The following is a 26909-nucleotide window of genomic DNA, read 5'->3' on the forward strand; positions in this document are numbered from 1 at the left end:
ACACATGGAACGGTATAAACGCCTCCCCTAAAAGAATTTCAGTAATTGCTGGTTTTTGTTCATTCCGCCTCCCAAAAATCGGAATAAAAAGCGATCAAAAAATGCCATGTGCCCGAAAATTGTACCAATAAAAACGTCAAGTCATCCCGCAAAAAACAAGATCTCATATGATTCTGTGGGTTAAAATATGGATAAATTATAGCTCTCAAAATGTGGTGATGCAAAAACTATTTTTTGCAATAAAAAGCGTCTTTTAGTGTGTGACGGCTGCCAATCATAAAAATCAGCCAAAAAACACTGTAAAAGTAAATCAATCCCCCCTTCATCACCCCCATACTTAGGGAAAAATAGTACAATTTTAAAAAATGTATTTATTTCCATTTTCCCATTAGGGTTAGGGCTAGGGATAGGGCTAGGGTTAGGGCTGGGGTTAGGGTTGGGGTTAGGGTTTTAGTTAGAATTGGGGGGTTTCCACTGTTTAGGCACATCAGGGGCTCTCCAAACGCGACATGGCATCCGATCTCAATTCCAGCCAATTCTGCTTTGAAAAACTAAAACAGTGCTCCTTCCCTTCCGAGTTCTCCCGTGCACCCAAACAGTGGTTCCCCCCCACATATGGGGTATCAGCCTTCTCAGGACAAATTGGAAAACAACTTTAGGGGTTCAATTTGTCCTGTTACCCTTTGGAAAATAACAATTTGGAGGCTAAAATATCATTTTCGTGGAAAAAAAAAATATTTTTGATTTTCACGGATCTGCGTTATAAACTGTAGTGAAACACTTGTTGGTTCAAAGTTCTCACAACACATCTAGATAAGTTCCTTACGGGGTCTAGTTTCCAATATGGGGTCACTTGTGGGGGGTTTCTACTGTTTAGGTACATCAGGGGCTCTGCAAATGCAACATGACGCCTGCAGACCAATCCATCTAAGTCTGCATTTCAAACGGCGCTCCTTCCCTTCCGAGCTCTCCTGTGCTCCCAAACAGTGGTTCCTCCCACATATGGGATATCAGCATACTCAGGACAAATTGGACATAAACTCTTGTGGTCCAATTTCTCCTGTTACCCTTGAGAAAATAAAAATTTGGGGGCTAAATTATCATTTCCGTGGAAAAAAAAATATTTTTTTATTTTCACGGCTCTGCGTTATAAACTGTAGTGAAACACTTGTTGGTTCAAAGTTCTCACAACACATCTAGATAAGTTCCTTGGGGGTCTAGTTTCCATTATCGGGTCACTTGTTGGGGGTTTCTACTGTTTAGGTACATCAGGGGCAAATGCAACATGACGCCTGCAGACCAATCCATCTAAGTCTGCATTTCAATCGGCGCTCCTTCCCTTCCGAGCTCTCCCATGCACCCAAACAGTGGTTCCCCCCACAAATGGGGTATCAGCAAACTCAGGACAAATTGGACAACAATTTTTGTGGTCCAATTTCTCCTGTTCCCCTTGGGAAAAAATATTGTGGGTTAAAACGTCATTTTGTGGAAGGAAAAAATGATTTTTTAATTTTCACGGTGCTACATTCTAAACTTTAGTGAAACAATTGGGGGTTAAAAGTGCTCACCACACATCTAGATAAGTTCCTTAGGGGGTCTTCTTTCCAAAATGGGGTCACTTGTGGGGGGTTTCCACTGTTTAGGCACGTCAGGGGCTCTCCAAACGCAACATGGGTTCCGGTCTCAATTCCAGCCAATTTTGCATTGAAAAGTCAAACGGCGCTCCTTCCCTTCCGAGCTCTGCCATGTGCCCAAACAATGGTTTACCCCAACATATAGGGTATCAGCATATTAAGGACAAATTGTACAACGATTTTTGTGGTCCAATTTTTCCTGTTACCCTTATAAAATAAAACAAATTGGATCTGAAGTAAAAATTTTGTGAAAAAAAGTTAAATGTTCAATTTTTTTTAAACATTCCAAAATTTCCTGTGAAGCACCTGAAGGGTTAATAAACTTTTTGAATGTGTTTTTGAGCACCTTGAGGGGTGCAGTTTTTAGAATGGTGTCACTTTTGGGCATTTTCTGTCATATAGACCCCTCAAAGTCACTTCAAGTGTGAGGTGGTCCCTAAAAAAATGGTTTTGCAAATTTTGTTGCAAAAATGAGAAATCGCTGGTCAAATTTTAACCCTTATAACTCGCTAACCAAAAAAATTGTTTCCAAAATTGTGGTGATGTAAGGCAGACATGTGGGAAATGTTGGTTATTAACTATATTATGTGATATATCTCTCTAATTTAAGGGCATAAAAACAAAAAATTTGAAAATTGCTAAATTTTCACAATTTTCGTCAAGTTTCCGTTTTTTTCACAAATAAATGCAAGTCATATCGAAGAAGTTTTACCACTATCATAAAGTATAATATGTCACGAGAAAACAATCTCAGAATCACCAGGATCCATTGAAGCATTTCAGAGTTATGGCCTTATAAAATGACAGTGGTCAGAATTGTAAAAATTGGCCCTGTGAAAACAGGCTTCGGGGTGAAGGGGTTAAGTAAATTCATTTTAGATTATTCAATTGTGATTAGTGTTGAGCGATACCTTCCGATACTTGAAAGTATCGGTATCGGATAGTATCGGCCGATACCCTAAAAATATCGGATATCGCCGACACTGATACCCGATACTAGGGTTGAGCGACTTTTATTTTTATAGGATCGGGTCGGGTTTCACGAAACCCGACTTTCTCAAAAGTCGGGTCGAGTGAAATCAGCCGATCCTATAAAAAAGTTGCGGTCGGGCTCGGCCGAAACACGAAACCCAATGCAGTGCAATGGGATACTATGTGTTGTGAATTCCATCTGGGCTCCCTCTGGTGGCCTTTAGCGATACTGTGGGTCTGGAGATGGGCTCAGCTGCCTCATTTCCTGCTTTGCTGGTTCCTATTTAACACCACCTGCACCTTTGTTTGTTGCCTGCTGTCGTTGTATTCAGTACTGGTTCTGATCTCTCTGGACTTCCTTGTGACCTGTCTCCATCCGGAGAAGCTAAGTCTTGCTAGTTCATGTTTGCTCATTTTTCTCTTGAAAATATGTTTCATTATATGATGAGTTCAGTCCAGCTTGCTTATATGTGATTTTTTGCTTGCTGGAAGTTCTGGGGTGCAGAGTGCGCCCCTCACATCGTGAGTCGGTGTGGGGGTTCTTGTATTTTCTGCGTGGATAGTTTTTGTACTGATCCCTTGCTATCTTCAGTCTATTTAGCTTTAGCGGGCCTCATTTGCTTAAACCTGTTTTTCATTACTACGTTTGTATTTTCCCCTTAACTCACCATTATTATTTGTGGGGGCTGTCTAAACTTTGGGGTCATTTCTCTGAGGCAAGTGAGGCTTGGCTTTCTCTCTAGGGGTAGTTAGTTCCTCAGGCTGTGACGAGGCGTCTAGGTTTTTAGGTAACGCTCCACGGCTGCCTTTAGTGTGTATTGGATAGGTTCAGTGTTGCGGTCAGTATAGTTTCCACATCCCCAGAGCTCATCCTAATATTCTCGTTTACCTATCAGGTCAGTTTGGTGATCATACCACCGGATCATAACAGTACAGCAGGCCATTAAGGATGTTATGGTGGGGTTCCCCACGCCTGCGGGTCTGAGTGAGTCGATGTCTTTGGCCATTCAGATTGATCGGCATTTGCGGGAGCGCAAACCTGCGCACCATCTGGCGGTATTTTCTGAGCAGAAGCCTGAGTCTATGCAATGTGACAGGATTCTGACCAGAATTGAACGGCAAAATCACAGACGTCAGAATGGGTTGTGCTTTTACTGTGGTGATTCTGCTCATGTTATCTCAGATTGTTCTAAGCGCACAAAAAACTTCGCTAGGTCTGTCACCATTGGTACTGTACAACCTAAATTCATTTTGTCTGTTACTTTATTTGCTCTCTGTCATCCTACTCAGTTATGGCTTTTGTGGATTCAGGTGCCTCCCTGAATTTGATGGATTTGTCTTTTGCCAGGCGCTGTGGTTTTGTCTTGGAGCCTTTGCAATTCCCTATTCCACTAAAGGGAATTGATGCTACGCCATTGGCCAAGAATAAACCTCAGTACTGGGCTCAAATGACTATGTGCTTGACTCCTGCACATCAGGAGGTGATTCGCTTTCTTGTGTTACATAATTTGCATGATGTCGTCGTGTTGGGTCTGCCATGGCTGCAGGCTCATAATCCAGTCCTGGATTGGAAAGCAATGTCTGTGTCAAGTTGGGGTTGCCAGGGGATTCATGGCGATGCTCCTTTGGTGTCAATTGCTTCTTCTACTCCTTCTGAAGTCCCTGAATTTTTGTCGGACTACCAGGATGTATTTGATGAGCCCAAGTCCAGTGCCCTACCTCCTCATAGGGATTGTGATTGCGCCATAAATTTGATTCCTGGTAGTAAGTTCCCTAAGGGATGACTTTTTAATTTGTCTGTACCAGAACATGCCGCTATGCGGAGTTATATCAAGGAGTCTTTGGAGAAGGGGCATATTCGCCCGTCCTCGTCCCCTTTGGGTGCGGGGTTCTTTTTTGTGGCCAAGAAGGATGGTTCTCTAAGACCCTGTATAGATTATTGCCTTCTAAATAACATCACGGTCAAATTTCAATATCCTTTGACACTGTTGTCCGATCTGTTTGCTCGGATTAGGGGGGCCAGTTGGTTCACCAAGATAGATCTTCGTGGAGCGTATAATCTTGTGCGTATAAAGCAGGGCGATGAATGGAAAACAGCATTTAATACGCCCGAAGGCCATTTTGAGTACTTGGTGATGCCTTTTGGGCTTTCTAATGCCCCTTCTGTGTTCCAGTCCGTCATGCACGACATCTTCCGAGAGTATCTGGATAGGTTTATGATTGTGTACCTGGATGATATTTTGGTCTTTTCTGATGATTGGGAATCTCATGTGAAGCAGGTCCGGATGGTATTTCGGGTCCTGCGAGCCAATGCCTTGTTTGTGAAGGGCTCTAAATGTCTCTTCGGAGTCCAGAAGGTTTCCTTTTTGGGCTTTATTGCTTTATTTTTTCTCCTTCTACCATTGAGATGGATCCAGTCAAGGTCCAGGCTATTCATGACTGGACTCAACCTACATCGGTAAAAAGTCTTCAGAAGTTCTTGGGTTTTGCTAATTTTTACCGTCGCTTCATCACTAATTTTTCCAGTGTGGTTAAGCCTTTGACGGATTTGACTAAGAAGGGTTCTGATGTGACAAATTGGTCTCCTGCGGCCGTGGAGGCCTTTCAGGAGCTCAAACGTCGGTTCTCTTCAGCTCCTGTCTTGCGTCAGCCGGATGTCTCTCTACCATTCCAAATCGAGGTTGATGCTTCTGAGATTGGAGCAGGGGCTGTCTTGTCACAGAGAAACTCTGATGGCTCTGTGATGAGGCCATGTGCTTTCTTTTCAAGAAAGTTTTCGCCTGCCGAGCGGAATTATGATGTTGGTAATCGGGAGTTGTTGGCAATGAAGTGGACATTTGAGGAGTGGCGACATTGGCTTGAGGGAGCCAAACATCGTGTGGTGGTCTTGACTGATCACAAGAATTTGACTTATCTCGAGTCTGCTAGACGGCTAAATCCTAGACAGGCTCGATGGTCGCTGTTTTTCTCCCGTTTCAATTTTGTGGTTTCATACCTTCCGGGTTCGAAGAACGTGAAGGCTGATGCTCTTTCTAGAAGCTTTGTGCCTGACTCTCCGGGAGTTTCTGAACCGGCTGGTGTATTCGGAGAAGGGGTGATTTTGTCTGCCATCTCCCCTGATTTACGATGGGTACTGCAGGAATTTCAGGCCAATAGACCTGATCGTTGTCCACCGGAGAGACTGTTTGTCCCGGATAGATGGACCAGTAAAGTCATTTCCGAGGTTCATTCTTCGGTGTTGGCAGGTCACCCTGGGATTTTTGGTACCAGGGATTTGGTGGCTAGGTCCTTTTGGTGGCCTTCCTTGTCGCGGGATGTGCGTTCCTTTGTGCAGTCCTGTGGGATTTGTGCTCGGGCCAAGCCTTGCTGTTCTCGTGCCAGTGGTTTGCTTTTGCCTTTGCCTGTCCCGAAGAGGCCCTGGACGCATATTTCCATGGATTTTATTTTGGATCTTCCAGTCTCTCAGAAAATGTCTGTTATCTGGGTGGTTTGTGATCGTTTTTCTAAAATAGTCCATTTGGTGCCCTTGCCTAAGCTGCCTTCCTCCTCTGATTTGGTTCCACTGTTTTTTCAGAATGTGGTTTGTTTGCCTGGTATTCCTGAGAATATTGTGTCTGATAGAGGATCCCAGTTTGTGTCCAGGTTTTGGCGGTCCTTTTGTGCTAAGATGGGCATTTAATTATCTTTTTCATCGGCCTTCCATCCTCAGACAAATGGCCAAACCGGACGTACTAATCATACCTTGGAGACTTATCTGAGATGTTTTGTTTCTGCTGATCAGGATGACTGGGTGACCTTTTTGCCATTGGCTGAGTTCGCCCTCAATAATCGGGCTAGTTCTGCTACTTTGGTTTCGCCTTTTTTTTGCAATTCTGGTTTTCATCCTTGTTTTTCCTCATGTCAGGTTGAGCCTTCTGACTGTCCTGGTGTGGATTCTGTGGTGGATAGGTTGCAGCAGATTTGGAACCATGTGGTGGACAATTTGACATTGTCACAAGAGAAGGCTCAGCGCTTTGCTAACCGCCGTCGCTGTGTGGATCCCCGACTTCGTGTGGGGGATTTGGTGTGGTTGTCTTCTCGTTATGTTCCGATGAAGGTTTCCTCTCCTAAGTTCAAGCCTTGTTTCATCGGTCCTTATAAGATTTTGGAAATCCTCAACCCTGTGTCATTTAGTTTGGACCTCCCAGCATCATTTGCCATTCACAATGTGTTCCATAGGTCATTGTTGCGGAGATATGTGGTGCCTGTGGTTCCTTCTGTTGATCCTCCTGCTCCGGTCTTGGTCGAGGGAGAATTGGAGTATGTGGTGGAGAAGATCTTGGATTCTCGTGTTTCGGGACGAAGGCTTCAGTACTTAGTTAAATGGAAGGGCTATGGTCAGGAGGATAATTCCTGGGTTGTCGCCTCTGATGTCCATGCGGCCGATTTGGTTCGTGCCTTTCATTTGGCTTGTCCTGATCGGCCTGGGGGCTCTGGTGAGGGTTCGGTGACCCCTTCTAAAGGGGGGGGGTACTGTTGTGAATTCCATCTGGGCTCCCTCTGGTGGCCTTTAGCGATACTGCGGGTCTGGAGATGGGCTCAGCTGCCTCATTTCCTGCTTTGCTGGTTCCTATTTAACACCACCTGCACCTTTGTTTGTTGCCTGCTGTCGTTGTATTCAGTACTGGTTCTGATCTCTCTGGACTTCCTTGTGACCTGTCTCCATCCGGAGAAGCTAAGTCTTGCTAGTTCATGTTTGCTCATTTTTCTCTTGAAAATATGTTTCATTATATGATGAGTTCAGTCCAGCTTGCTTATATGTGATTTTTTGCTTGCTGGAAGTTCTGGGGTGCAGAGTGCGCCCCTCACATCGTGAGTCGGTGTGGGGGTTCTTGTATTTTCTGCGTGGATAGTTTTTGATAGTTTTTGTACTGACCGCACAGATCCCTTGCTATCTTCAGTCTATTTAGCTTTAGCGGGCCTCATTTGCTTAAACCTGTTTTTCATTACTACGTTTGTATTTTCCCCTTAACTCACCGTTATTATTTGTGGGGGCTGTCTAAACTTTGGGGTCATTTCTCTGAGGCAAGTGAGGCTTGGCTTTCTCTCTAGGGGTAGTTAGTTCCTCAGGCTGTGACGAGGCGTCTAGGTTTTTAGGTAACGCTCCACGGCTGCCTTTAGTGTGTATTGGATAGGTTCAGTGTTGCGGTCAGTATAGTTTCCACATCCCCAGAGCTCGTCCTAATATTCTCGTTTACCTATCAGGTCAGTTTGGTGATCCTACCACCGGATCATAACAACTATGGTTCCCAGGGTCTAAAGGAGAGGAACCTCTCCTTCAGGCCCTGGGATCCATATTAATGTGTAAAATAAAGAATCAAAATAAAAAATATTGATATGCTCACCCTCGGACGCGCACTGGTACTAATCGGCAGGCTTCCTTCCTAAGAATGAGCGCGTGAATGACCTGCAGTGACATCGCGGCTTGTGATTGGTCGCGAGCAGTCACATGGACAAGCCGCGACGTCATCTAAGGTCCTTCACGTGCTCATTCTTAGGAAGGAAGGCTGCCGGAAAGAAGCAGGGTGCGTCCGAGGGTGAGTATATTCCTATTAGGTATATACTCACCCTCAGACGGCGCAAACCGGAAGTGACGTCGCGCAACTGTGTGGGGCCTCAGTGCGCATGCGCAGCTTGTGTCTATGGTAACCATGTAACTAAGCGCTGTTAATGGCCTGGCATGCAGCGCTGTGTAGCGGTGTAGATGGTCAAAATGGGGGCATTGAGTAGCAGGGGGACTAAGGGAAGGTCGTACTGTATAAGCAGGTGTCACCTTATGTGCTTAGATGTCGGTATACCTATATTGTATGTGTAATGCGATATGCTATATGGTGAACTAGCAGGATAATAAATAAAAGGGGAAAAGGATTTATTATCACATTTATTTATTATTATCACACAGTTGCGCGACGTCACTTCCGGTTTGCGCCGTCCACTTCCGGTACGGCGGTATTTTAACAAACACATGCCGCCCCTGCCACAGACCTCACATTTGCTGCCACAGAGCAAAGCGCGGGAGCGCCGCTCAATATCCGGACACCTCAAGGTAACCACAATTACACTTAGTTGTGCATCATGAAGTTTTAGACGGGCATTTCATAGGTACTGTTTACTCCCAATAGGTCCATACCCTCTATAAGGGAGACTTAATTCAACGTACCTACACACCAGCATACTATTTAAAGGTAACCTAGCTAGCCTACTGGGGCACCTATTCTCTATCCTCTATGCCTTACCAGCTAACCCTTATTCACTATTCTCTGCAGAACCTCTGCTACATCACGGGGACCTATCCCTTCTCATATACTACCCCGCACTGGAATAAGGTAATAACATCTGTAACGCCGCTGTTTTTATTGTGACCTTGAATGTCGTACTGTATTGATGTAATGCATTATTTCTATGTCTACTGCTTTGTACCTTTTGATCACCTCTGTGCCAATGATCTTAAGTTCTTTAACCTAGAGACTCACCCTATCATTCCTACTTGCAGGATACACAGGACTCTCTTTTCCCCACCCAGATATTCATGACCTGGTCGTCACCTCCACGGACATCTCCTTATGTCCTTATTAGTGGACTCATTTTTGTTTCCCTACTCTAACTTTAGGATAACCGATGATAACTCTGTATCATTGCATTTATGTTGACTACTTTTGTTTATCTATTTTGTTTATGTATTTTTTCACAGCGAAAACGTGATAAAGGCTCAGGTTGAGCCGAAACGTTGTTTATCGCATATGCTGTAATATTCTGTTACGCTCCCAGCTTTATGGAGATTAATAAACTGACATTCCTAACGTTTGTCTAAAAGAGAGTGCGGTGAATTTGATAGTTTACTATACCAGGGCCTTTGGTCCATTACACCAGCACCTCGCCGTATTGGGCTGAGTGCACGCCAAAAAATTCTCTCTATATACTACTACATTGGCAGCTGCACCGGCCATTCCTATTACCATACTGCAACGCTCCTATGTCTACTGACACGTTTGCATTTGATGTGGCCACAAGCTCAGATATACTATCCCATGTGACGGGATCTAGCGAATTCCTCAGGACCCCAGTACAGGAACTGAGGACCAGGGACTTTGAAAAATAAAAACGTAGACTTATTTCCTACGACTTACATTGCACAACCCTAGCCGAGTACTACAGGCAAAACAAAATACCCAGGGGTCTTAGGTGCAATTTACATCCCACCCTATTCTCGGACAATCCGGAATATTGTGATAAATATAAGAGGATTTTAAACAAGTGCTCCTTAGACATCATTGTACTGACAATAGAGTTCCTCCAGAAAGCAATAGCGGAGACCAAACAGAGTATACAGAATATAGAGGCACAGCTTTCAGCAACTCTTTCTTCCACTGAGTGGTCCACACTAAAGACGAAAACTGAGAAAACCTTGGCAGAACATCAGAAGATCCTACAAGAACGCAAAAGAGCCAAATTCCAACGCGACGTTGAAGATTACGCTAACAACAGAGTCTACAAATGGACCGATTCCTCTACCCCCACCTGGCGCCGTTCAAGATTTCAACGCAGAGATGGATCCTACAGCTCCGGAAGCGACTCCTCGGCCAATTCCAGCCGTCGTTTTTTATCCAAGGGACGGAGAGGAGGGCATCACGACGGAGACCCACAAGGAGAGCAAAGCGGAAAAATGACGACAAGATCTCAGGTGAGACCACGAACCTAATAATCAATATATCCGACTATCTTCTTTCTCCCACAGAATTCTCAGTACTACAAAAGGGGCTGTCGTTTTGCCCTACACCAAACTGGGACGCTTTGCAGTTGAAAAAAGATTTGGAAAACTTCTACCGGACAATCAGACTTAAGACCCATTTTGGTCTCAATACGGACAATATGCGTACCCCGGTACCTCCAAGGGGGGTTGATATACCACCGGCATTGTCTATTACCACTCTTGGACTCCGCAATCGTAGCAATTATTGCCCTCCTAAGACCTACCACGCGGCTGAAACTTTCATCTCTCTAGTCGACCAGGAGGTGGACGCTCTCATACACCAACAACGCCTTGGTCTATTTCCTCTTCATTCTAATCTTTCTTCCACGGAAAAACAGGCTCTGTCCTCTCTCCACACCAACAAATCCATTATAGTCAAGCCAGCTGACAAGGGGGGAGCCATTGTAGTGATGAATCGTACACAATACATTGGTGAGATCAATCGCCAATTATCAGATACCAATACCTATGGTATCATACCGAGGGACCCGGTCACGGCCATCAGTCGCAAAATCAAAAGTGTAATCGACACATATCTGATTCAACACACCATCGATCAGAAAACAGCTACTTTTCTGACCAACCCGCATCCAATTACACCCGTATTTTATGTGTTACCGAAGATTCATAAGTCACTACATAATCCCCCCGGTCGCCCTATAGTGGCCTCAACGGACTCAGTCTTATCTCCTCTATCTGTCTTTCTGGAGAGAATCTTGACACCTATGGTCAAAACCACCCGATCCTTTCTTCTTGACACCGGTCACTTTCTAAACATCATTAAACAACTGGGCACAGTACCATCCAACAGTACCCTTGTCACACTCGATGTGAATAGTCTCTATACGTCGATCCAACACACGAAAGGCATTGAGGCCACTAAGCATTTATTGTGTCAATCCACAATCTCAGAAGATGCCATCCAATTCTGCCTTGATCTACTCACCCTAGTGTTGTATGAGAACTACTTTTTATTCGAGGACACGTTTTACATCCAGAAGTGCGGGACCGCGATGGGCTCAAACGTTGTGCCAGCCTACGCTAATGCGTTCATGAACCATTTCGAGATAACCCACGTGTTCACAAACCAACTTTTCCTCCAACACGTTATATGTTATCAACGCTATATTGACGACATCTTTCTTATTTGGACAGGTACCCCAGACACATTACTATCCTTTCATTCCCACCTGAACTCCATCCTCCCCGAACTCCAATTCACCATTCACCATGATACCAACTCAGTGCCCTTCCTAGACACCACGGTCATTAAAGACACTAATGGAGGCCTTTCTACGGACATGTATTGTAAACCCACTGACTGCAATAGTCTCCTGCATTATACCAGTTGTCACCCACGCTCACTGAAAAACAGCCTGCCACGTTCCCAACTAAACAGGGTAGCCCGCATTGTTTCTGATCCTGCCAAACTCAATGATAGACTAGACACAATGACTTCAAAATTTCAAGCACGATGTTATCCCCCCAGACTTCTTGCTGATGAGAAAGCACGCATTCTGTCGCCTCCTTCTCCTCGACCCCCAAGGAACACGAGTGAAAGGATACCGTTTGTACATGCATTTCATCCGCTGGTTCCTAAAGTCCATTCTATCATTAGGAGACACTGGCCACTTCTAGCCAAGGCTTATCCTAACATACCTCCCTTTAAGGAACCAACCCTGATGTGCAACAGAAGACCCCCCAACATTAAGGACCAACTCGTAAGAGCGGATATTGGCAGTAAGCGGCCCATAACTACACAGAGATTTCTGGGCACCCAACGCAATGGCACCTTCCCCTGTTTGAACTGCGCAGCTTGCTCCAACATCATTAAATCTAGCACTATAACTCATCCCAGAACGGGCAATGTTGTGAAATTGGATTCTGGGCTCCCCCGGTGGCCACTTGTGGAATTTAACTTGTGTGCATCATCCCCTCTGTTCACCTGCTCCTATCAGGATGTGGGAGTCGCTATATAACCTTGCTCCTCTGTCAGTTTCATGCCGGTCAACAATGTAATCAGTAGCCTTTCTGTGCATGTTCCTGCTACTAGACAACTCCCAGCTAAGTTGGACTTTTGTCCTTGTGTGTTTTTGCATTTTGTTCCTGTTCACAGCTGCTGTTTCGTTACTGTGTCTGGAAAGCTCTTGTGAGCGGAAATTGCCACTCTGGTGTTATGAGTTAATGCTAGAGTCTTAAAGTAATTTCTGGATGGTGTTTTAAATAGGGTTTTCTGCTGACCATGAAAGTGCCCTTTCTGTCTTCATGCTATCTAGTAAGCGGACCTCGATTTTGCTAAACCTATTTTCATACTACGTTTGTCATTTCATCTAAAATCACCGCCAATATATGTGGGGGCCTCTGTCTGCCTTTTGGGAAAATTTCTCTAGAGGTGAGCCAGGACTGTCTTTTCCTCTGCTAGGATTAGGTAGTTCTCCGGCTGGCGCTGGGCATCTAGGGATAAAAAAACGTAGGCATGCTACCCGGCCACTTCTAGTTGTGCGGCAGGTTTAGTTCATGGTCAGTATAGTTTCCATCTTCCAAGAGCTAGTTCTCATATATGCTGGGCTATGTTCTCTCGCCATTGAGAATCATGACAGGGCAAGTCTTACCCAATACGCGGGTTCTTTACATGCGACTCAAACTTCGTCGTATATTTAATCAAATGTCCTTGTGGCCTCCTTTACATAGGAGAAACCACACAGCACATCAGAGACAGAATTGCCAGTCACAAGTCTACTATCAGGTGCGGCAAAAACTGGTTGCCTTTACCAGACCACTTTACCAAATGCAGACATACAGTGGCTCAGTTAAAATTTCAGGTCATCGAGCAGGTCCCCCGCCCCAGGAGAGGAGGTGATCACATAAAACTTCTCAGAGCGCGAGAAACCCTCTGGATCTACGAACTCGACACTCTGGCCCCTAGAGGGCTTAATAGGGAAATTGACTGGTCAGTATGAGCCTTGCTATACCACCTAACTCTTTTATCCTTTCTTCACAGACTCGCTAAAATATGATCCTATAGGACCTACAACTCTAATGTGGGTGAGTTGCCCATAGTCCCCTGGTTAATCCTTTTCCTCCCCTACCATCAATTATTATTTATTATTTATATATATTGTTGTTACCTCCCCCGATGTTATTTTCCCCTTTTATTTATTATCCTGCTAGTTCACCATATAGCATATCGCATTACACATACAATATAGGTATACCGACATCTAAGCACATAAGGTGACACCTGCTTATACAGTACGACCTTCCCTTAGTCCCCCTGCTACTCAATGCCCCCATTTTGACCATCTACACCGCTACACAGCGCTGCATTCCAGGCCATTAACAGCGCTTAGTTACATGGTTACCATAGACACAAGCTGCGCATGCGCACTGAGGCCCCACACAGTTGTGCGACGTCACTTCCGGTTTGCGCCGTCCACTTCCGGTACGGCGGTATTTTAACAAACACATGCCGCCCCTGCCACAGACCTCACATTTGCTGCCACAGAGCAAAGCGCGGGAGCGCCGCTCAATATCCGGACACCTCAAGGTAACCACAATTACACTTAGTTGTGCATCATGAAGTTTTAGACGGGCATTTCATAGGTACTGATTACTCCCAATAGGTCCATACCCTCTATAAGGGAGACTTAATTCAACGTACCTACACACCAGCATACTATTTAAAGGTAACCTAGCTAGCCTACTGGGGCACCTATTCTCTATCCTCTATGCCTTACCAGCTAACCCTTATTCACTATTCTCTGCAGAACCTCTGCTACATCACGGGGACCTATCCCTTCTCATATACTACCCCGCACTGGAATAAGGTAATAACATCTGTAACGCCGCTGTTTTTATTGTGACCTTGAATGTCGTACTGTATTGATGTAATGCATTATTTCTATGTCTACTGCTTTGTACCTTTTGATCACCTCTGTGCCAATGATCTTAAGTTCTTTAACCTAGAGACTCACCCTATCATTCCTACTTGCAGGATACACAGGACTCTCTTTTCCCCACCCAGATATTCATGACCTGGTCGTCACCTCCACGGACATCTCCTTATGTCCTTATTAGTGGACTCATTTTTGTTTCCCTACTCTAACTTTAGGATAACCGATGATAACTCTGTATCATTGCATTTATGTTGACTACTTTTGTTTATCTATTTTGTTTATGTATTTTTTCACAGCGAAAACGTGATAAAGGCTCAGGTTGAGCCGAAACGTTGTTTATCGCATATGCTGTAATATTCTGTTACGCTCCCAGCTTTATGGAGATTAATAAACTGACATTCCTAACGTTTGTCTAAAAGAGAGTGCGGTGAATTTGATAGTTTACTATACCAGGGCCTTTGGTCCATTACACCAGCACCTCGCCGTATTGGGCTGAGTGCACGCCAAAAAATTCTCTCTGCAAGGTGTATAGAGCGGAGCTGGATGTGTACGAGGTGTACAGAGTGGAGCCATGTGTGCTAGGTGTATGGAGCGGAGCAGGGTGTGTACAAGGTGTATGAAGCAGAGCTGGGTGTGTAAGAGGTGTAGAGAGCGGAGCTGGGTGTGTGCAAGGTGTACAGAGAAGAGCTGGGTGTGTGCGAGGTGTACGGAGTGGAGCTGGGTGTCTATGAGGTGTATGGAGCGGAGCTGGGTGTGTGCAAGGTGTATGGAGTGGAGCTGCGTGTTTATGAGGTGTATGGAGCGGAGCTGGGTGTGTGCAAGGAAACAGTATGGTGGAATTGGGGGCATGTATGAGGAAACAGTATGAGGGAATTTGGGGCATGTATGAGGAAACGGTATGGGGGAATTGGGGGTATGTATGAGGAAACAGTATGGGGTAATTGGGGACATGTATGAGGAAACAGTATGGGGGAATGGGGGGCATGTATGAGAAAACAGTATGGGGAAATGGGGGGCATGTATGAGGAAACAGTATGAGGGAATGGGGGCATATGATCAAACAATATGGGAGACTGAGGGCACAGTATGAGGAGCGATGTGAAAAATGTATGTGGACAGAGTACGGGGAGTGAGGGTGATGGGATATGTGCAGACACAGTATGGGGAGTCAGGTGAGCAGGCAGTATAGAAAGTGGGGGGGTAAATATATGAGGAGACAGTATGGTGAACAGGGGGATGTGAGAGGAGACAGTATGAGGAGGGAGAGGAATAGTGTGAGAAAACAGTATGGGGGGACAAAAGTGAGTGGGCACAGAATAGAAACTGAATAGTGGGGGTGTAGCATGGAGGGACAGTGTGAGGGCACAGCCAGGAGGGGACAGTATACCAAGGAGGGGGAGTGTGATGATAGAGTACAGTATAAATACTGGGCCCTATAGGGGGACACAGTGTGAGAGGACAGTGAGAAGAGGGGGCCGGTATGGAAAGGAGAGGTCAGTGTGAAGAGCATGTACCATAAGAGGGACAGTGTGGGGGTCATATTTTGTGCAGAAAAATTGTGGGGCAATTTTTTATTCAGAAGCATTTTAATCACACTTGTATCTTTAAGGGCATCATGTGGAAATTTTCTGCAAAAGAGCGGAGAAGATGGAAGTCTGCAGAGACAGCTGTGGATGAGAAAACTCATCAAGGGATCTGGACAAGATGAAGAAAAGAAGGAGAACGACTCCAGAGACGACGTCATCTATAAGGTACCTGGATGGAAATGTTTGATGTGTGATACTAACTAATTCTCATGTTTTTATTTTTGTTAGGAGCTTTAAAGGAGATGTCCAGGTTTGTAATGAGTCTGCAGTTATTCTTTGCGACTGCAGACTTCGGAGTTCTCACAGTGTGCACTGCACGCTGTCAGGATTCTCGTGCTGGCGATTTACATACATGCGGTCACATGCTGACTAGACATATGTGGCCTCACTCAATGAAAATGAACTGAGGGAGGCCGGGCACGTCTAGTCGGTATGGAACGTGATGCCTGCAGACCAATCCATCTAAGTCTGCATTCCAAATGGCGCTCCTTCCCTTCCGAGCTCTTCCATGCGCCCAAACAGTGGTTCCCCCCACATACAGGGTATCAGCATACTCAGGACAAATTGGACAACAACTTTTGGGGTCCAATTTCTCCTGTTACCGTTGGGAAAATACAAAACTGGGGGCTAATAAATCATTTTTGTGAAAAAAAAAGAATTTTTATTTTCTCGGCTCTGTGTTATAAACTGTAGTGAAACACTTGGGGGTTCAAAGCTCTCAAAACACATCTAGATAAGTTCCTTAGGGGGTCTACTTTCCAAAATGGTGTCACTTGTGGGGGGTTTTAATGTTTAGGCACATCAGGGGCTCTCCAAACGCGACATGGTGTCCCATCTCAATTCCAGTCAATTTTTGCATTGAAAAGCAAAATGGCGCTCCTTCCCTTCCGAGCTCTGCCATGCACCCAAACAGTTGTTTACCCCCACATATGGGGTATCAGTGTACTCAGGACAATTTGCACAACAACTTTTGGGGTCCAATTTCTTCTCTTACCCTTGGAAAAATAAAAAAATTGGGGGCGAAAAGATCATTTTTGTGAAAAAATATGATTTTCTATTTTTACGGCTCTGCATTATAAACTTCTGTGAAGCACTTGTTGGGTCAAAGTGCTCACCACACATCTAGATAAGTTCCTTAAGGGGTCTACTTTCCAAAATGGTGTCACTTGAGGGGGGGTTTCAATGTTTAGGCACATCAAGGGCTCTCCAAACGCAACATGGCGTCCCATCTTAATTCCAGTCAATTTTGCATTGAAAAGTAAAATGGTGCTCTTTCCCTTCCGAGCTCTGCTATGCGCCCAAACAGTGGTTTACCCCCATATATTTGGTATTGTCGTACTCAGGACAAATTGCACAACAACTTTTGTCGTCTAATTTCTTCTCTTACCCTTGGGAAAATAAAAAATAAGGGTGAAAAGATCACTTTTCTGAAAAAATATGATTTTTTATTTTTACGGCTCTGCATTATAAACTTCTGTGAAGCACTTGTTGGGTCAAAGTGCTCACCACACATCTAGATAAGTTCCTTAGGGGGTCTACTTTCCAAAATGGTGTCACTTGTGGGGGGTTTTAATGTTTAGGCACATCAGGGGCTCTCCAAACGCGACATGGTGTCCCATCTCAATTCCAGTCAATTTTTGCATTGAAAAGCAAAATGGCGCTCCTTCCCTTCCGAGCTCTGCCATGCACCCAAACAGTTGTTTACCCCCACATATGGGGTATCAGTGTACTCAGGACAATTTGCACAACAACTTTTGGGGTCCAATTTCTTCTCTTACCCTTGGAAAAATAAAAAAATTGGGGGCGAAAAGATCATTTTTGTGAAAAAATATGATTTTCTATTTTTACGGCTCTGCATTATAAACTTCTGTGAAGCACTTGTTGGGTCAAAGTGCTCACCACACATCTAGATAAGTTCCTTAAGGGGTCTACTTTCCAAAATGGTGTCACTTGAGGGGGGGTTTCAATGTTTAGGCACATCAGGGGCTCTCCAAACGCAACATGGCGTCCCATCTTAATTCCAGTCAATTTTGCATTGAAAAGTAAAATGGTGCTCTTTCCCTTCCGAGCTCTGCTATGCGCCCAAACAGTGGTTTACCCCCATATATTTGGTATTGTCGTACTCAGGACAAATTGCACAACAACTTTTGTCGTCTAATTTCTTCTCTTACCCTTGGGAAAATAAAAAATAAGGGTGAAAAGATCACTTTTCTGAAAAAATATGATTTTTTATTTTTACGGCTCTGCATTATAAACTTCTGTGAAGCACTTGTTGGGTCAAAGTGCTCACCACACATCTAGATAAGTTCCTTAGGGGGTCTACTTTCCAAAATGGTGTCACTTGTGGGGGTTTCAATGTTTACACACATCAGGGGCTCTCCAAACGCAACATGGCGTCCCATCTCAATTCAAGTCAATTTTGCATTGAAAAGTCAAATGGCGCTCCTTTCCTTCCGAGCTCTGCCATGCACCCAAACATTGGTTTACCCCCACATGTGGGGTATCAGCGTACTCAGGACAAATTGTACAAAAACTTTTGGAGTCCATTTTCTCCTGTTACCCTTGGTAAAATAAGGCAAATTGGAGCTGAAATAAATTTTTTGTGAAAAAAAGTTAAATGTTCATTTTTATTTAAACATTCCAAAAATTCCTGTGAAACACCTGAAGGGTTAATAAACTTCTTGAATGTGGTTTTGAGCACCTTGAGGGGTGCAGTTTTTAGAATGGTGTCAAACTTAGGTATTTTCTATCATATAGACCCCTCAAAATGACTTCAAATGAGATGTGGTCCCTAAAAAAAATGGTGTTGTAAAAAAGAGAAATTGCTGGTCAACTTTTAACCCTTATAACTCCCTAACAAAAAAATGTTTTATATTCAAAATTGTGCTGATGTAAAGTAGACATGTGGAAAATGTTACCTATTAAGTATTTTGCGTGACTTATCTCTGTGATTTAAGGGCATAAAAATTAAAAGTTGGAAAATTGCAAAATTTTCAAAATTTGCGCCAAATTTCCATTTTTTCACAAATAAACTCAAGTTATATCAAATAAATTTTAACACTATCATGAAGCACAATATGTCACGACAAAACCGTGTCAGAATCGCCAAGGTCCATTGAAGCGTTCCAGAGTTATAACCTCATAAAGGGACAGTGGTCAGAATTGTAAAAATTGGCCCGGTCATTAACGTGCAAACCACCCTCGGGGCTTAAGGGGTTAAAAAGCCAAAATATTATTGGATAACTCCTCCCCTTCCTCTTCCACCTACACTGCCAAGTTCATCTCCTCCACTTGGACCTCCGCCTCCCGGTTCAAAATTATTATTTTTTCGTTTCTTTATTTTGTCTTACTTTAAATCATTTTCCTAGCCACATTTGTTTGCAGGGCAATTGTCCTGCTCTAACCTCAATTTAGCTTCATTTTGCAGCCCCTAGCCCTTACTATGACCATTTTACAGACATTTTAAAGTAAAGGGTTTCCTAGTTAAAGTCCTTTTTGATTTCTATTAGGCTCGGGTCTGGTGTCAATTTTGAGGTCAAGTTTGGACCCAAATTTAACTTTTTACTGTATGTTCGTCTAACCCGTTGCACCCGAACATCCACGGGTTGAGAGGCAATTACTTCCTCGCATTCAAATTTGCAAAATTCACCTGCTTTCAGTCCCTACTTAAAAGGGTATTTTTTTGAAAGAGATATTATTTCTTCATTTATCAAAGTTCAAAGCTCTTTGTTTTCCTCAAACAGGAACAATTGCATCACCCAACTGTGTGAATATGCCATAACTTTTTCCCTTTGCACCTCAAATGGAACAACAGCAATGCCTGAATCTGCCCACAAAAAGGGATATTTTTAGTCTAATTATACAATTTAGGGAGACTTAAAGTCTGATACTGCAGTGGGTTGCTAAATACCCTGTTGGCTACCTCTGGTTATCATCTGTTTTTCCCTAGCCAGATAGGTGGAAGTCATTTGGACATTAAAAAGGCTGTTTTGCATAACAGAGCTCAAAACATGTTCAATTGACTCCAAAGAGAACTATGTGTCCTACACATATTTTCCAGGCAATTTGATGGTTTCTACTTATGCGATTTGCACAAATTTATTCACAGCAGAGTTATTTTGGAAATTCAGCTAAGATGGAAAATTTGAATTTCAATAGATCCGGTTACCTCTTCTGAGCAGATTTCTTATTTATCTGACTTGAAGTGGAAATTATAGTGATGTGAATATTGTAGTTTTTTCAATTGCTAGCTTTGATGATTTTTTTTCCTCACAAAACCAGTAATTACAAGCAAGGTCATGATAACAATCGCTGTTTGCATAGCTTTTATTCACACCTCACAAAAATATTGCCTCAAATTATACTGCTCACATCAAGTTTATATGATACTGCACTGTCTGAGGACATACTGTCATAGTCAATGCTTTTCAATTAAAAGCGATGTGAGTAGTGTAATGTTTTTATGAATATTTGAGGTAGATTGAACACATTGTGAACTATAATTATAGTCATGCTGAGGTCGGGTTGGGACAGAAGTGCACCATAGGGCAATAATGCAAGAGAAATTAGGGAGTGTGAGAGTGATGTTAGTGCTCACCTGGTGAGGGTGTAAGAACACAACATGTATAAGAGCCTTTGAATCCGAGGCTGCAGCCCCCTGGATGGAGGATAAATTTTTCCAGATTATAATTAAAAGCAGTGCCAAAACATGTTGGTGTGAATAAAAACCTTCTTGCATATCATTGAGGCTCCTTCATTTTTACAAGCACAGTACAAGTATCATGATAACTCCACTAAAGTGGAATGATTGTAGTTAGGATTTTTTGGGGAATTACTAGCTTGCTTTAAAATAAAAAAAACCTCCCAATATACTGCTTGTATCTATTTTATTTGAGACTGTTTTCTTTCAGATAATTAGTAGGCAAATTATAATTCAGTCATTCATCTTCAGCTCTAGTTTCAGTGTCCTTCATTGGTGTCACGGGTGTGGTCAGAGGCTGCACACTGTCACACTGTATCCGACTGCAGAAGGTCTCAGCAATTTGCTTTGCTGACTTCTTCCTTCTCCTTCTGACTCTAAGACATAGTGGCAACCTTCCTTCTACTCTAATGGACACATCTGGACCCAGGCGTTTGTAACTTCCAGCTTGCTGTTGGGAGTTACCGGTGATATTTCCATCTTCCTGTTCAGGCTTGGAGCTATAGAAGCCAGCTATCTTCCTCTTTGGTGTTTGGAGAATGTCTGTGTTTCTCTCCGAGTCTACTCAAGCTACTGTAAGTGTTTCCCTTGTTTGTGTATCCAATCAGTCCTCTCCTATGCAGGGCTTATCTCCAGGGTCAGGCAGGGGGTAGATATCCTGCTCGACAATATGTGCAGAACCTATAAAGAGTGCTTAGGGCAGACAAGGTGATATTAGACCTGCTTAAGGGTTTCCAATCCCCCCTTTCCCTAGTGTTGGGTTCCAATATTCTAATCCGTTCATGATGCACTTAGTCTTTCCTACACTGTTCATGATATTATCACCAGCGGTCACATTTTGTGAAAGGAAACAAAAAAGAAAAAAGAAACAGACACATGTTTGTTTGTTTTTTGGTGTTTTTTTCGGTGTGGGTTTTTTCTTTTTGCTGGGTTCATGGATGGATGGTTCATGTTTCTTTGCTGGCAGAGCAGCTGCAGAGGTTGTCTCTGGAGGTAATTGACCTTCGTTCTGAGGTCCAGTAGTAACAGCAGCAGCTGCAGGCTTTTGAGTTTTCATTGGTTGTAAGCAATAATCATTAACATTAACAAAAATAAACACTTGAAAAAGATCTCTCTGTTTGTATTGACTCAATATAATATATGACTTTCACGATTTGAATTGAAGAACTGAAATAAATTAACTTTTTGATGATATTCTAACTTAATAAGAAGCACTTGTATCTCAGTGATCCCACAGTCAGACAAGCACATTATGCTCATAAACTTTAATGCCAGAGTGTGAACAGACTATCAAAACTGGAAGGAGTCATTGGGAGTAAGTAATGGCCTTCTGCTCCTCAAGACATGTCCAACACATGACCTTGCCATCACTAACACTCTGTTCTATCTACTCACTCACAAGAAGACATCGTGGATGTACCCACACTCAATGCACTAGTGTTTCATTGACTATGTCATTGCCAGAAAGAGGGATGGGATGGACTTTAGAGTTATGAGAGCCTTGTGTAGGGCTGGACCAACCATTGTGTCTAAGTGCAGGCTTCACTTGCTACCATCTAGGAGACCCCAAGGGAAGAAGGCTACAAAAAGGCTGACTGTCTCCAAGCTGCAATGCAGAAGAGTTCCAGGGAAATTTGACAGTGACCTTGATGGCGGACTGTCAGATACAGCGCAGGTAGATGAGACCGATGTTCAAGAACAAAGTACAATTCTTAAAGCTGCTATTTACAATACTGCCATGGAGCATCTTGGATAAGAAGCCCAAAGTAGCCAAGATCGGTTACATGAAAATGGCAAAAAAATAAGCCTCCAGTGGCAAAAATAAAAGGGAATAAATAAAAAACTCTGAACATAGTTAATTTAATTTTATATTAAAAATAATTGATTATATAATCAATAATTATTAATACCAAAACTAAAATCACGGCACCTTCCCTTTAAACACTTTTACGATGCGATAAAGGCTATATAAGGATCCCAAACATCCAACTCCTCATCTCACCTCAACGTGGACAGAACTAGCTGCTGACAGGAAAGAAACTATTTCTGGGACAGTGTTTTGAGCACTTTAACAGTGAAGATGTGATCAGAAAGGCAGTGAAACAACTCTCCTGTGTGTGTTTATGAACACTTCAATAAAAAAGGAGATGCCAGTAAATGATCTGTCCTTGACCCTTCCTGTATAGTAAAATGAATGGTGTCATTCAAAATGGCAACTTATCCCACACAAAAACAAGTCCACATGTAGCTATGTGGACAATTAATTGAACAGGAGCATATTTAAAGGGCTCTTGCAGGGAGATTAAAATGTATTTAAAATCAACATGAAATTAAATATTTTGTTATATCCATACTGATGTTTTAAGTTTCCACTTATTATGATATTTAGAACCACCCAATGTGAAACTGATCTTGGTCCTGAATGCTCACCCTCATTTCTGGAAGCTATGTTTTGATCAATGTACATGGCTATTTTCTTGCTCTTTCTGCAAGACAACCACCTGATAAAGTTTCCTTTTCAACATTCACAAATTAGGAGGCATAGCCAGCTATGTGCTTTCATGAAATCCAAAGTCCCCCCCTGACAAACTTTCATCTCTGATGAGTACCTGTTTGCTTTTACTGTCATGGCTGAATCCAGTCATCATCCTCACTCCCTTTCTGCTTCCTGCCTGTTCTATCACAGCTTGTAAGGGAAATGTCAAAGAGCATGGATTGATAATTTGGAACAGACACTTCATGCTCCTTCACATGCTAAAACAAGTTATAGATCTGCAGGCAGGGATCACATGGCCAGTGGCCATGCAGAGCAGATTTAATCATGACAGTACAAACATGTGGGTACACATCAGAGTTGAGACTTCATCAAAGGATGTGGCATTCAAGGAACCATGTAGTAAGCAAGCCCCCGGAGCTGTGACTGCTTGTAAAGAGGGTTTGTTAGGTTGGCTGACTTGTGTAAGAAGGCAAAAGCAAGCCATGCCCCCTGATCTGTGATGTGGCTTGTCATAAGTGAGGGGTGTTCTGACACTCTCACTCTGATCAGGGAGATTAAGTTGTCAGACAGCTTAGAAGGAATGTCTCACCAATTTTCTAATAGTTTGTTTTTTTGTGAAATTAAGCTTATAATAGTAATTAAAATGTATTAATGCAATGTTTGCACTGTTTGCAAACTTTTCTACATGAAAAATAGATTTTCTTACAAACATAATATTTACCACTAGGGGGAGCATTTTCCATTTTAGACCTCAAGCAGCTATAGTAATACTTACCAGCTGCAGCGTCCTGGATAGCGATATCGTTGTGTTTGACACGCAGCAGCGATCAGGATCCTGCTGTGATATCGTTGGTCAGAGCTAGAAGGCCAGCACCTTATTTCGTCGCTGGATCACCCGCTGACATCGCTGGATCGGTGTGTGTGACACCGATCCAGCGATGTGTTCACTTGTAACCAGGGTAAATATCGTGTTACTAAGCGCAGGGCCGCGCTTAGTAACCCGATATTTACCCTGGTTACCATTGTAAAAGTAAAAAAAAAACACTACATACTCACCTTCTGATGTCTGTCATGTCCCCCGCCGGCGGCTTCCCTGCACTGAATGTGTCAGCGCCGGCCGGCCGTAAAGCAGAGCACAGCGGTGACGTCACCGCTCTGCTTTAGGGCCGGCGCTTACACAGTGCAAGGAAGCGGACGCCGGGGGACGCGACAGACACCGGAATGTAAGTATGTAGTGTTTGTTTTTTTACATTTACACTGGTAACCAGGGTAAACATTGGGTTACTAAACGCGGCCCTGCGCTTAGTAACCCGATGTTTACCCTGGTTACCCTGGGACTTCGGCATCATTGGTCGCTGGAGAGCTGTCTGTGTGACAGCTCTCCAGCGACCACACAACGACGAAACAGCGACACTGCAGCGATCGGCATCGTTGTCTATATCGCTGCAGCGTCGCTTAATGTGACGGTACCTTTACTGTCTCTCTCTCCCAGCAGTCTCTCTCACCCAGATTCTCTCACTCCCCTCCACAATGTCAGGCCATTCACTGCAGACCTGCAGCTCCTCATCTTATCTTACAAAGGGATTAATCACAACTCCTGCTGAGCAGCTGAGAGCTCCTGTTCAGATAATGCTAATGGGACACTGTTCCTCATTGATGTCTCTACTCTTCTGCCCCTACTTTTCTCCTGCATTTTACTTCCCTCAGTTGTCAATCTAAGATCTGTTCTGCTAGAAGCAGTACTGATTATGTTAGCAGATCCGAGGTCTCCAAGAATATGGCAGCAGAACACTCCCACTACTGTGAATTGTACAGCCCACAGAGGTGGGCCCAGTTCACATGGCAGTTGCATTACAATAGATTGGTTCGGAGTCCGTCTGTTATTTCCTATGACCATGGTGTGCCATATTATGACACTGATAGTGTCATGCTGCTACTGTAAAAGCAAGATGTCAGCCCCAATGCCTTCCTTAAACTCCTATAAGGGTATGTGCACACGTTGCGGATTTCTTGCAGAAAATTCCTGAAGAAAACCGGAAATTTTCTGCAAGAAATCCGCATTTTTTTTTTTGCGTTTTTTTTCCGTTTTTTTCGCGTTTTTTTAGCATTCTGCAAGCGTAATTAGCTTGCAGAATGCTAAAGTTTTCCCTGCGATCTGTAGCATCGCTTGGAAAACTGACTGACAGGTTGGTCACACTTGTCAAACATAGCGTTTGACAAGTGTGACCAACTTTTTACTATAGATGCTGCCTATGCAGCATCTATAGTAAAAGATAGAATGTTTAAAAATAATAAAAAAAATAAAAAAATGCTTATACTCACCCAGACATCTCACCGGCGTCCGTTCCGTATAGCTGGTCTGTGCGCACAGGACCTCCCGTGACGTCACGGTCACGTGAGCGGTCACATGACCGCTCACGACCAATCACAGGACAGTGACGTCATTCGGCGAGGTCCTTCAGCGCACACCAGGTACAGAAACCGAACGGCAGCGTGCGAGGAGGCGGCAAGACATCGAGGGTGAGTATAGGACTGTTTATTATTTTATTTCTTATTTTTTGACCACTTATATGGTGCCCAGTGCGTGGAGGAGAGTCTCCTCTCCTCCACCCTGGGTACCAACCGCATATAATCTGCTTACTTCCCGCATGGTGTGCACAGCCCCGTGCGGGAAGTAAGCAGATCAATGGACCCCTAGGTGTGCGGAATCCCTGCAATTCCGCATTTTTAATGAACATGTTGCTTTTTTTTCCGCTATGCGATTTTTTCGCGGAAAAAATCGCAACATTTGCACCAAAAATGCGGAATACCCTGTAAATAATAGGAGGCTTATGTAAGCGTTTTTTTTTCGCGTTTTTATCACGTTTTTATAGCGAAAAAACGCGAAAAAAACGCTAACAATCCTGAACGTGTGCACATGGCCTAACACACAAAATATGTTTCAAATGCAATCAAAACTTGGTCAGAACAGCATGTTATGCTACATTACATTGATTTATTAATGATCTACAAACGCAGTACCTTCCTTTTAATGCTTTCCTATAGATGCATTGAGATAGATGCAGGAGGTCCTTTACAAGTTTTATTGATAGGATAAGTTGAAAACATTAAAAAAAATGAAAGTACTCAGTACAAAGCATACAGAATATCTGAGGTACAATGCATTAATTATGGTACAGGACACAGACAACATAATTACACAACATTGCTAATGGCGGAGATAGCATTAATGGCAGAAAAAAAACTGTTCAATAAAACATTATGAAGAACAGAGCAACAGTAACAGACAATATGGTGCACTAACAAGGGAACATGATAACTCAGCAACTTTGCTATGTTGAGGTAAGCAACCAGAAGGGATGAAAATGTACAGAGAGAAAATCAGTATGTCAGCTTCCAAGGGGCCAAAAGTTATAGAGACCTATGTAGCAAAAGTTAGACTCCACAGGAAACAGGTGGTGCTGTTGGTTAACCCTTAGTGACAGAGCCAATTTGGTACATAATAACCAAGCCAATTTTTACAATTCTGACCACTGTCAATTTATGAGGTTATAGCTCTAGAACGCTTCAACATATCCCACAGATTCTGAGAATTTTTTTTCAAGACATATCGTATTTCATGTTAGTGGTAAAATTTCTTCTCTATAACTTGTGTTTATTTATGAAAAAAACTGAAATTTGGCAAAAATTTAGAAAATTTTGCAAATTTTCAACCTTTTAATTTTTGTACTCTTAAATCAGAGAGCGGTGTCACACAAAATAGTTAATAAATATGTAATTTCCCACATGTCAACTTTACATCAGCATAATTATGTAAACATATTTTTTTGTTAGGA

Source organism: Ranitomeya variabilis, chromosome 2 (assembly GCF_051348905.1).
Source record: "Ranitomeya variabilis isolate aRanVar5 chromosome 2, aRanVar5.hap1, whole genome shotgun sequence".
Classification (NCBI taxonomy): Eukaryota; Metazoa; Chordata; class Amphibia; order Anura; family Dendrobatidae; genus Ranitomeya; species Ranitomeya variabilis.